Source organism: Epinephelus lanceolatus, chromosome 22, assembly GCF_041903045.1.
Source record: "Epinephelus lanceolatus isolate andai-2023 chromosome 22, ASM4190304v1, whole genome shotgun sequence".
Classification (NCBI taxonomy): Eukaryota; Metazoa; Chordata; class Actinopteri; order Perciformes; family Serranidae; genus Epinephelus; species Epinephelus lanceolatus.
In genome coordinates this window covers 32,089,193-32,098,738 of record NC_135755.1, presented here as the reverse complement: position 1 = coordinate 32,098,738, position 9,546 = coordinate 32,089,193, and the positions used below count along the sequence as shown (strand labels likewise).

Below are 9,546 nucleotides of genomic sequence, written 5' to 3'. Positions count from 1 at the left end.
ACCCTTGCTGATGTTTTACCATCTATAAATGGCGTGCGTGCATGCCCTTCCATGGCTTACGGCCATACCACCCTGAATACGCCCGATCTCGTCCGATCTCGGAAGCTAAGCAGGGTCGGGCCGGGTCAGTACTTGGATGGGAGACCGCCTGGGAATACCCGGTGCTGTAAGCTTTTTATTCTCACCTTTCATCAGCAGAGGGCGCTGCTCCTCCTTTACTGGAGCCAACTCCTTGGAAAACAGCACCAGTGGACAAACTCTCCTTTTTTTCCCTTTTTATTCCTTTTTTGTTTTTTTTTAATTTCTCAATGAGTATATGTGCATTAACTCAAAACTAAATGGCATGTGGGTCTTGTCATGGTGCTTGTTGAGTGCAGGAAAATGACAGATTACCATTTGCCATCCACCCTTGCTGCTGTTTTACCATCTATAAATGGCGTACGTGCATGCTCTTCCATTGCTTACGGCCATACCACCCTGAATACGCCCGATCTCGTCCGATCTCGGAAGCTAAGCAGGGTTGGGCCGGGTCAGTACTTGGATGGGAGACCGCCTGAGAATACCCGGTGCTGTAAGCTTTTTATTCTCACCTTTCATCAGCAAAGGGCGCTGCTCCTCCTTTACTGGAGCCAGCTCCTTGGAAAACAGCACCAGTGGACAAACTCTCTTTTTTTTTTTTTTTAATTTGTCAGTGAGTATATGTGCATTAACTGAAAACTAAATGGCGTGTGGGTCTTGTCATGGCGCTTGTTGAGTGCAGGAAAATAACAGATTACCATTTGCCATCCACCCTTGCTGATGTTTTACCATCTATAAATGGCGTGCGTGCATGCTCTTCCATGGCTTACGGCCATACCACCCTGAATACGCCCGATCTCGGAAGCTAAGCAGGGTCGGGCCGGGTCAGTACTTGGATGGGAGACCGCCTGGGAATACCCGGTGCTGTAAGCTTTTTATTCTCACCTTTCATCAGCAGAGGGCGCTGCTCCTCCTTTACTGGAGCCAGCTCCTTGGAAAACAGCACCAGTGGACAAACTCTCTTTTTTTTTTTGTTTTAATTTGTCAGTGAGTATATGTGCATTAACTCAAAACTAAATGGCGTGTGGGTCTTGTCATGGCGCTTGTTGAGTGCAGGAAAATGACAGATTACCATTTGCCATCCACCCTTGCTGATGTTTTACCATCTATAAATGGCGTGCGTGCATGCCCTTCCATGGCTTACGGCCATACCACCCTGAATACGCCCGATCTCGTCCGATCTCGGAAGCTAAGCAGGGTCGGGCCGGGTCAGTACTTGGATAAGGAGACCGCCTGGGAATACCCGGTGCTGTAAGCTTTTTATTCTCACCTTTCATCAGCAGAGGGCGCTGCTCCTCCTTTACTGGAGCCAACTCCTTGGAAAACAGCACCAGTGGACAAACTCTCCTTTTTTTCCCTTTTTTTTCCTTTTTTGTTTTTTTTTAATTTCTCAATGAGTATATGTGCATTAACTCAAAACTAAATGGCATGTGGGTCTTGTCATGGTGCTTGTTGAGTGCAGGAAAATGACAGATTACCATTTGCCATCCACCCTTGCTGCTGTTTTACCATCTATAAATGGCGTACGTGCATGCTCTTCCATTGCTTACGGCCATACCACCCTGAATACGCCCGATCTCGTCCGATCTCGGAAGCTAAGCAGGGTTGGGCCGGGTCAGTACTTGGATGGGAGACCGCCTGGGAATACCCGGTGCTGTAAGCTTTTTATTCTCACCTTTCATCAGCAAAGGGCGCTGCTCCTCCTTTACTGGAACCAGCTCCTTGGAAAACAGCACCAGTGGACAAACTCTCTTTTTTTTTTTTTTTGTTTTAATTTGTCAGTGAGTATATGTGCATTAACTGAAAACTAAATGGCATGTGGGTCTTGTCATGGCGCTTGTTGAGTGCAGGAAAATGACAGATTACCATTTGCCATCCACCCTTGCTGATGTTTTACCATCTATAAATGGCGTGCGTGCATGCTCTTCCATGGCTTACGGCCATACCACCCTGAATACGCCCGATCTCGTCCGATCTCGGAAGCTAAGCAGGGTCGGGCCGGGTCAGTACTTGGATGGGAGACCGCCTGGGAATACCCGGTGCTGTAAGCTTTTTATTCTCACCTTTCATCAGCAGAGGGCGCTGCTCCTCCTTTACTGGAGCCAGCTCCTTGGAAAACAGCACCAGTGGACAAACTCTCTTTTTTTTTTTGTTTTAATTTGTCAGTGAGTATATGTGCATTAACTCAAAACTAAATGGCGTGTGGGTCTTGTCATGGCGCTTGTTGAGTGCAGGAAAATGACAGATTACCATTTGCCATCCACCCTTGCTGATGTTTTACCATCTATAAATGGCGTGCGTGCATGCCCTTCCATGGCTTACGGCCATACCACCCTGAATACGCCCGATCTCGTCCGATCTCGGAAGCTAAGCAGGGTCGGGCCGGGTCAGTACTTGGATAAGGAGACCGCCTGGGAATACCCGGTGCTGTAAGCTTTTTATTCTCACCTTTCATCAGCAGAGGGCGCTGCTCCTCCTTTACTGGAGCCAACTCCTTGGAAAACAGCACCAGTGGACAAACTCTCCTTTTTTTCCCTTTTTTTTCCTTTTTTGTTTTTTTTTAATTTCTCAATGAGTATATGTGCATTAACTCAAAACTAAATGGCATGTGGGTCTTGTCATGGTGCTTGTTGAGTGCAGGAAAATGACAGATTACCATTTGCCATCCACCCTTGCTGCTGTTTTACCATCTATAAATGGCGTACGTGCATGCTCTTCCATTGCTTACGGCCATACCACCCTGAATACGCCCGATCTCGTCCGATCTCGGAAGCTAAGCAGGGTTGGGCCGGGTCAGTACTTGGATGGGAGACCGCCTGGGAATACCCGGTGCTGTAAGCTTTTTATTCTCACCTTTCATCAGCAAAGGGCGCTGCTCCTCCTTTACTGGAACCAGCTCCTTGGAAAACAGCACCAGTGGACAAACTCTCTTTTTTTTTTTTTTTGTTTTAATTTGTCAGTGAGTATATGTGCATTAACTGAAAACTAAATGGCATGTGGGTCTTGTCATGGCGCTTGTTGAGTGCAGGAAAATGACAGATTACCATTTGCCATCCACCCTTGCTGATGTTTTACCATCTATAAATGGCGTGCGTGCATGCTCTTCCATGGCTTACGGCCATACCACCCTGAATACGCCCGATCTCGTCCGATCTCGGAAGCTAAGCAGGGTCGGGCCGGGTCAGTACTTGGATGGGAGACCGCCTGGGAATACCCGGTGCTGTAAGCTTTTTATTCTCACCTTTCATCAGCAGAGGGCGCTGCTCCTCCTTTACTGGAGCCAGCTCCTTGGAAAACAGCACCAGTGGACAAACTCTCCTTTTTTTCCCTTTTTTTTTTTTTTTTTAATTTGTCAGTGAGTATATGTGCATTAACTCAAAACTAAATGGCATGTGGGTCTTGTCATGGTGCTTGTTGAGTGCAGGAAAATGACAGATTACCATTTGCCATCCACCCTTGCTGATGTTTTACCATCTATAAATGGCGTGCGTGTATGCTCTTCCATTGCTTACGGCCATACCACCCTGAATACGCCCGATCTCGTCCGATCTCGGAAGCTAAGCAGGGTCGGGCCGGGTCAGTACTTGCATGGGAGACCGCCTGGGAATACCCGGTGCTGTAAGCTTTTTATTCTCACCTTTCATCAGCAGAGGGCACTGCTCCTCCTTTACTGGAGCCAGCTCCTTGGAAAACAGCACCAATGGACAAACTCTCTTTTTTTTTTTCTTTTTTTTTTTTTTTTAATTTGTCAGTGAGTATATGTGCATTAACTGAAAACTAAATGGCGTGTGGGTCTTGTCATGGCGCTTGTTGAGTGCAGGAAAATGACAGATTACCATTTGCCATCCACCCTTGCTGATGTTTTACCATCTATAAATGGCGTGCGTGCATGCTCTTCCATGGCTTACGGCCATACCACCCTGAATACGCCCGATCTCGTCCGATCTCGGAAGCTAAGCAGGGTCGGGCCGGGTCAGTACTTGGATGGGAGACCGCCTGGGAATACCCGGTGCTGTAAGCTTTTTATTCTCACCTTTCATCAGCAGAGGGCGCTGCTCCTCCTTTACTGGAGCCAGCTCCTTGGAAAACAGTACCAGTGGACAAACTCTCCTTTTTTTCCCTTTTTTTTCCTTTTTTGTTTTTTTTAATTTCTCAATGAGTATGTGTGCATTAACTCAAAACTAAATGGCGTGTGGGTCTTGTCATGGTGCTTGTTGAGTGCAGGAAAATGACAGATTACCATTTGCCATCCACCCTTGCTGATGTTTTACCATCTATAAATGGCGTGCGTGCATGCTCTTCCATGGCTTACGGCCATACCACCCTGAATACGCCCGATCTCGTCCGATCTCGGAAGCTAAGCAGGGTCGGGCCGGGTCAGTACTTGCATGGGAGACCGCCTGGGAATACCCGGTGCTGTAAGCTTTTTATTCTCACCTTTCATCAGCAGAGGGCGCTGCTCCTCCTTTACTGGAGCCAGCTCCTTGGAAAACAGCACCAGTGGACAAACTCTCCTTTTTTTCCCTTTTTTTTCCTTTTTTGTTTTTTTTAATTTCTCAATGAGTATATGTGCATTAACTCAAAACTAAATGGCGTGTGGGTCTTGTCATGGTGCTTGTTGAGTGCAGGAAAATGACAGATTACCATTTGCCATCCACCTTTGCTGATGTTTTACCATCTATAAATGGCGTGCGTGCATGCTCTTCCATGGCTTACGGCCATACCACCCTGAATACGCCCGATCTCGTCCGATCTCGGAAGCTAAGCAGGGTCGGGCCGGGTCAGTACTTGGATGGGAGACCGCCTGGGAATACCCGGTGCTGTAAGCTTTTTATTCTCACCTTTCATCAGCAGAGGGCGCTGCTCCTCCTTTACTGGAGCCAGCTCCTTGGAAAACAGCACCAGTGGACAAACTCTCTTTTTTTTTTTTTTTGTTTTAATTTGTCAGTGAGTATATGTGCATTAACTGAAAACTAAATGGCATGTGGGTCTTGTCATGGCGCTTGTTGAGTGCAGGAAAATGACAGATTACCATTTGCCATCCACCCTTGCTGATGTTTTACCATCTATAAATGGCGTGCGTGCATGCTCTTCCATGGCTTACGGCCATACCACCCTGAATACGCCCGATCTCGTCCGATCTCGGAAGCTAAGCAGGGTCGGGCCGGGTCAGTACTTGGATGGGAGACCGCCTGGGAATACCCGGTGCTGTAAGCTTTTTATTCTCACCTTTCATCAGCAGAGGGCGCTGCTCCTCCTTTACTGGAGCCAGCTCCTTGGAAAACAGCACCAGTGGACAAACTCTCCTTTTTTTCCCTTTTTTTTTTTTTTTTTAATTTGTCAGTGAGTATATGTGCATTAACTCAAAACTAAATGGCATGTGGGTCTTGTCATGGTGCTTGTTGAGTGCAGGAAAATGACAGATTACCATTTGCCATCCACCCTTGCTGATGTTTTACCATCTATAAATGGCGTGCGTGTATGCTCTTCCATGGCTTACGGCCATACCACCCTGAATACGCCCGATCTCGTCCGATCTCGGAAGCTAAGCAGGGTCGGGCCGGGTCAGTACTTGCATGGGAGACCGCCTGGGAATACCCGGTGCTGTAAGCTTTTTATTCTCACCTTTCATCAGCAGAGGGCGCTGCTCCTCCTTTACTGGAGCCAGCTCCTTGGAAAACAGCACCAATGGACAAACTCTCTTTTTTTTTTTCTTTTTTTTTTTTTTTTAATTTGTCAGTGAGTATATGTGCATTAACTGAAAACTAAATGGCGTGTGGGTCTTGTCATGGCGCTTGTTGAGTGCAGGAAAATGACAGATTACCATTTGCCATCCACCCTTGCTGATGTTTTACCATCTATAAATGGCGTGCGTGCATGCTCTTCCATGGCTTACGGCCATACCACCCTGAATACGCCCGATCTCGTCCGATCTCGGAAGCTAAGCAGGGTCGGGCCGGGTCAGTACTTGGATGGGAGACCGCCTGGGAATACCCGGTGCTGTAAGCTTTTTATTCTCACCTTTCATCAGCAGAGGGCGCTGCTCCTCCTTTACTGGAGCCAGCTCCTTGGAAAACAGTACCAGTGGACAAACTCTCCTTTTTTTCCCTTTTTTTTCCTTTTTTGTTTTTTTTAATTTCTCAATGAGTATGTGTGCATTAACTCAAAACTAAATGGCGTGTGGGTCTTGTCATGGTGCTTGTTGAGTGCAGGAAAATGACAGATTACCATTTGCCATCCACCCTTGCTGATGTTTTACCATCTATAAATGGCGTGCGTGCATGCTCTTCCATGGCTTACGGCCATACCACCCTGAATACGCCCGATCTCGTCCGATCTCGGAAGCTAAGCAGGGTCGGGCCGGGTCAGTACTTGCATGGGAGACCGCCTGGGAATACCCGGTGCTGTAAGCTTTTTATTCTCACCTTTCATCAGCAGAGGGCGCTGCTCCTCCTTTACTGGAGCCAGCTCCTTGGAAAACAGCACCAGTGGACAAACTCTCCTTTTTTTCCCTTTTTTTTCCTTTTTTGTTTTTTTTAATTTTTCAATGAGTATATGTGCATTAACTCAAAACTAAATGGCGTGTGGGTCTTGTCATGGTGCTTGTTGAGTGCAGGAAAATGACAGATTACCATTTGCCATCCACCCTTGCTGATGTTTTACCATCTATAAATGGCGTGCGTGCATGCTCTTCCATGGCTTACGGCCATACCACCCTGAATACGCCCGATCTCGTCCGATCTCGGAAGCTAAGCAGGGTCGGGCCGGGTCAGTACTTGGATGGGAGACCGCCTGGGAATACCCGGTGCTGTAAGCTTTTTATTCTCACCTTTCATCAGCAGAGGGCGCTGCTCCTCCTTTACTGGAGCCAGCTCCTTGGAAAACAGCACCAGTGGACAAACTCTCTTTTTTTTTTTTTTTGTTTTAATTTGTCAGTGAGTATATGTGCATTAACTGAAAACTAAATGGCATGTGGGTCTTGTCATGGCGCTTGTTGAGTGCAGGAAAATGACAGATTACCATTTGCCATCCACCCTTGCTGATGTTTTACCATCTATAAATGGCGTGCGTGCATGCTCTTCCATGGCTTACGGCCATACCACCCTGAATACGCCCGATCTCGTCCGATCTCGGAAACTAAGCAGGGTCGGGCCGGGTCAGTACTTGGATGGGAGACCGCCTGGGAATACCCGGTGCTGTAAGCTTTTTATTCTCACCTTTCATCAGCAGAGGGCGCTGCTCCTCCTTTACTGGAGCCAGCTCCTTGGAAAACAGCACCAGTGGACAAACTCTCCTTTTTTTCCCTTTTTTTTTTTTTTTTTAATTTGTCAGTGAGTATATGTGCATTAACTCAAAACTAAATGGCATGTGGGTCTTGTCATGGTGCTTGTTGAGTGCAGGAAAATGACAGATTACCATTTGCCATCCACCCTTGCTGATGTTTTACCATCTATAAATGGCGTGCGTGTATGCTCTTCCATGGCTTACGGCCATACCACCCTGAATACGCCCGATCTCGTCCGATCTCGGAAGCTAAGCAGGGTCGGGCCGGGTCAGTACTTGCATGGGAGACCGCCTGGGAATACCCGGTGCTGTAAGCTTTTTATTCTCACCTTTCATCAGCAGAGGGCGCTGCTCCTCCTTTACTGGAGCCAGCTCCTTGGAAAACAGCACCAATGGACAAACTCTCTTTTTTTTTTTCTTTTTTTTTTTTTTTTAATTTGTCAGTGAGTATATGTGCATTAACTGAAAAATAAATGGCGTGTGGGTCTTGTCATGGCGCTTGTTGAGTGCAGGAAAATGACAGATTACCATTTGCCATCCACCCTTGCTGATGTTTTACCATCTATAAATGGCGTGCGTGCATGCTCTTCCATGGCTTACGGCCATACCACCCTGAATACGCCCGATCTCGTCCGATCTCGGAAGCTAAGCAGGGTCGGGCCGGGTCAGTACTTGGATGGGAGACCGCCTGGGAATACCCGGTGCTGTAAGCTTTTTATTCTCACCTTTCATCAGCAGAGGGCGCTGCTCCTCCTTTACTGGAGCCAGCTCCTTGGAAAACAGTACCAGTGGACAAACTCTCCTTTTTTTCCCTTTTTTTTCCTTTTTTGTTTTTTTTAATTTCTCAATGAGTATGTGTGCATTAACTCAAAACTAAATGGCGTGTGGGTCTTGTCATGGTGCTTGTTGAGTGCAGGAAAATGACAGATTACCATTTGCCATCCACCCTTGCTGATGTTTTACCATCTATAAATGGCGTGCGTGCATGCTCTTCCATGGCTTACGGCCATACCACCCTGAATACGCCCGATCTCGTCCGATCTCGGAAGCTAAGCAGGGTCGGGCCGGGTCAGTACTTGCATGGGAGACCGCCTGGGAATACCCGGTGCTGTAAGCTTTTTATTCTCACCTTTCATCAGCAGAGGGCGCTGCTCCTCCTTTACTGGAGCCAGCTCCTTGGAAAACAGCACCAGTGGACAAACTCTCTTTTTTTCCCTTTTTTTTCCTTTTTTGTTTTTTTTAATTTCTCAATGAGTATATGTGCATTAACTCAAAACTAAATGGCGTGTGGGTCTTGTCATGGTGCTTGTTGAGTGCAGGAAAATGACAGATTACCATTTGCCATCCACCCTTGCTGATGTTTTACCATCTATAAATGGCGTGCGTGCATGCTCTTCCATGGCTTACGGCCATACCACCCTGAATACGCCCGATCTCGTCCGATCTCGGAAGCTAAGCAGGGTCGGGCCGGGTCAGTACTTGGATGGGAGACCGCCTGGGAATACCCGGTGCTGTAAGCTTTTTATTCTCACCTTTCATCAGCAGAGGGCGCTGCTCCTCCTTTACTGGAGCCAGCTCCTTGGAAAACAGCACCAGTGGACAAACTCTCTTTTTTTTTTTGTTTTAATTTGTCAGTGAGTATATGTGCATTAACTCAAAACTAAATGGCGTGTGGGTCTTGTCATGGCGCTTGTTGAGTGCAGGAAAATGACAGATTACCATTTGCCATCCACCCTTGCTGATGTTTTACCATCTATAAATGGCGTGCGTGCATGCCCTTCCATGGCTTACGGCCATACCACCCTGAATACGCCCGATCTCGTCCGATCTCGGAAGCTAAGCAGGGTCGGGCCGGGTCAGTACTTGGATGGGAGACCGCCTGGGAATACCCGGTGCTGTAAGCTTTTTATTCTCACCTTTCATCAGCAGAGGGCGCTGCTCCTCCTTTACTGGAGCCAACTCCTTGGAAAACAGCACCAGTGGACAAACTCTCCTTTTTTTCCCTTTTTATTCCTTTTTTGTTTTTTTTTAATTTCTCAATGAGTATATGTGCATTAACTCAAAACTAAATGGCATGTGGGTCTTGTCATGGTGCTTGTTGAGTGCAGGAAAATGACAGATTACCATTTGCCATCCACCCTTGCTGCTGTTTTACCATCTATAAATGGCGTACGTGCATGCTCT

General features: G+C 47.2%; 23 non-coding genes and 1 pseudogene across 23 annotated transcripts; all 24 read left to right on the top strand.

Moving 5' to 3' along the window:
- The first annotated feature begins 54 nt into the window (after window positions 1-54).
- LOC144460113 (5S ribosomal RNA) lies at window positions 55-173 on the top strand. Its single transcript, XR_013488829.1, has one exon. It is a non-coding gene; the product is annotated as a 5S ribosomal RNA (ribosomal RNA).
- A 286-nt stretch (window positions 174-459) lies between these two features.
- On the top strand, window positions 460-578 carry LOC144460952 (5S ribosomal RNA). Its single transcript, XR_013489671.1, has one exon. It is a non-coding gene; the product is annotated as a 5S ribosomal RNA (ribosomal RNA).
- A 264-nt stretch (window positions 579-842) lies between these two features.
- On the top strand, window positions 843-951 carry LOC144461282 (5S ribosomal RNA; annotated as a pseudogene).
- A 265-nt stretch (window positions 952-1,216) lies between these two features.
- Window positions 1,217-1,336, top strand: LOC144461276 (5S ribosomal RNA). The gene has a single exon (XR_013489995.1). It is a non-coding gene; the product is annotated as a 5S ribosomal RNA (ribosomal RNA).
- A 286-nt stretch (window positions 1,337-1,622) lies between these two features.
- Window positions 1,623-1,741, top strand: LOC144461590 (5S ribosomal RNA). Its single transcript, XR_013490292.1, has one exon. It is a non-coding gene; the product is annotated as a 5S ribosomal RNA (ribosomal RNA).
- Window positions 1,742-2,010: 269 nt separating this feature from the next.
- On the top strand, window positions 2,011-2,129 carry LOC144460112 (5S ribosomal RNA). Its single transcript, XR_013488828.1, has one exon. It is a non-coding gene; the product is annotated as a 5S ribosomal RNA (ribosomal RNA).
- A 265-nt stretch (window positions 2,130-2,394) lies between these two features.
- On the top strand, window positions 2,395-2,514 carry LOC144461275 (5S ribosomal RNA). Its single transcript, XR_013489994.1, has one exon. It is a non-coding gene; the product is annotated as a 5S ribosomal RNA (ribosomal RNA).
- A 286-nt stretch (window positions 2,515-2,800) lies between these two features.
- On the top strand, window positions 2,801-2,919 carry LOC144461579 (5S ribosomal RNA). The gene has a single exon (XR_013490281.1). It is a non-coding gene; the product is annotated as a 5S ribosomal RNA (ribosomal RNA).
- Window positions 2,920-3,188: 269 nt separating this feature from the next.
- LOC144460111 (5S ribosomal RNA) lies at window positions 3,189-3,307 on the top strand. The gene has a single exon (XR_013488827.1). It is a non-coding gene; the product is annotated as a 5S ribosomal RNA (ribosomal RNA).
- Window positions 3,308-3,584: 277 nt separating this feature from the next.
- On the top strand, window positions 3,585-3,703 carry LOC144460872 (5S ribosomal RNA). The gene has a single exon (XR_013489591.1). It is a non-coding gene; the product is annotated as a 5S ribosomal RNA (ribosomal RNA).
- A 277-nt stretch (window positions 3,704-3,980) lies between these two features.
- On the top strand, window positions 3,981-4,099 carry LOC144460110 (5S ribosomal RNA). Its single transcript, XR_013488826.1, has one exon. It is a non-coding gene; the product is annotated as a 5S ribosomal RNA (ribosomal RNA).
- Window positions 4,100-4,384: 285 nt separating this feature from the next.
- On the top strand, window positions 4,385-4,503 carry LOC144460871 (5S ribosomal RNA). The gene has a single exon (XR_013489590.1). It is a non-coding gene; the product is annotated as a 5S ribosomal RNA (ribosomal RNA).
- A 285-nt stretch (window positions 4,504-4,788) lies between these two features.
- Window positions 4,789-4,907, top strand: LOC144460109 (5S ribosomal RNA). The gene has a single exon (XR_013488825.1). It is a non-coding gene; the product is annotated as a 5S ribosomal RNA (ribosomal RNA).
- Window positions 4,908-5,176: 269 nt separating this feature from the next.
- LOC144460108 (5S ribosomal RNA) lies at window positions 5,177-5,295 on the top strand. The gene has a single exon (XR_013488824.1). It is a non-coding gene; the product is annotated as a 5S ribosomal RNA (ribosomal RNA).
- Window positions 5,296-5,572: 277 nt separating this feature from the next.
- LOC144460870 (5S ribosomal RNA) lies at window positions 5,573-5,691 on the top strand. Its single transcript, XR_013489589.1, has one exon. It is a non-coding gene; the product is annotated as a 5S ribosomal RNA (ribosomal RNA).
- A 277-nt stretch (window positions 5,692-5,968) lies between these two features.
- On the top strand, window positions 5,969-6,087 carry LOC144460106 (5S ribosomal RNA). The gene has a single exon (XR_013488822.1). It is a non-coding gene; the product is annotated as a 5S ribosomal RNA (ribosomal RNA).
- Window positions 6,088-6,372: 285 nt separating this feature from the next.
- On the top strand, window positions 6,373-6,491 carry LOC144460869 (5S ribosomal RNA). The gene has a single exon (XR_013489588.1). It is a non-coding gene; the product is annotated as a 5S ribosomal RNA (ribosomal RNA).
- Window positions 6,492-6,776: 285 nt separating this feature from the next.
- LOC144460105 (5S ribosomal RNA) lies at window positions 6,777-6,895 on the top strand. The gene has a single exon (XR_013488821.1). It is a non-coding gene; the product is annotated as a 5S ribosomal RNA (ribosomal RNA).
- A 269-nt stretch (window positions 6,896-7,164) lies between these two features.
- LOC144461084 (5S ribosomal RNA) lies at window positions 7,165-7,283 on the top strand. Its single transcript, XR_013489803.1, has one exon. It is a non-coding gene; the product is annotated as a 5S ribosomal RNA (ribosomal RNA).
- Window positions 7,284-7,560: 277 nt separating this feature from the next.
- Window positions 7,561-7,679, top strand: LOC144460868 (5S ribosomal RNA). Its single transcript, XR_013489587.1, has one exon. It is a non-coding gene; the product is annotated as a 5S ribosomal RNA (ribosomal RNA).
- A 277-nt stretch (window positions 7,680-7,956) lies between these two features.
- Window positions 7,957-8,075, top strand: LOC144460104 (5S ribosomal RNA). Its single transcript, XR_013488820.1, has one exon. It is a non-coding gene; the product is annotated as a 5S ribosomal RNA (ribosomal RNA).
- A 285-nt stretch (window positions 8,076-8,360) lies between these two features.
- On the top strand, window positions 8,361-8,479 carry LOC144460867 (5S ribosomal RNA). The gene has a single exon (XR_013489586.1). It is a non-coding gene; the product is annotated as a 5S ribosomal RNA (ribosomal RNA).
- Window positions 8,480-8,763: 284 nt separating this feature from the next.
- LOC144460103 (5S ribosomal RNA) lies at window positions 8,764-8,882 on the top strand. The gene has a single exon (XR_013488819.1). It is a non-coding gene; the product is annotated as a 5S ribosomal RNA (ribosomal RNA).
- A 265-nt stretch (window positions 8,883-9,147) lies between these two features.
- On the top strand, window positions 9,148-9,266 carry LOC144460102 (5S ribosomal RNA). The gene has a single exon (XR_013488818.1). It is a non-coding gene; the product is annotated as a 5S ribosomal RNA (ribosomal RNA).
- The last annotated feature ends 280 nt before the right edge of the window (window positions 9,267-9,546 follow it).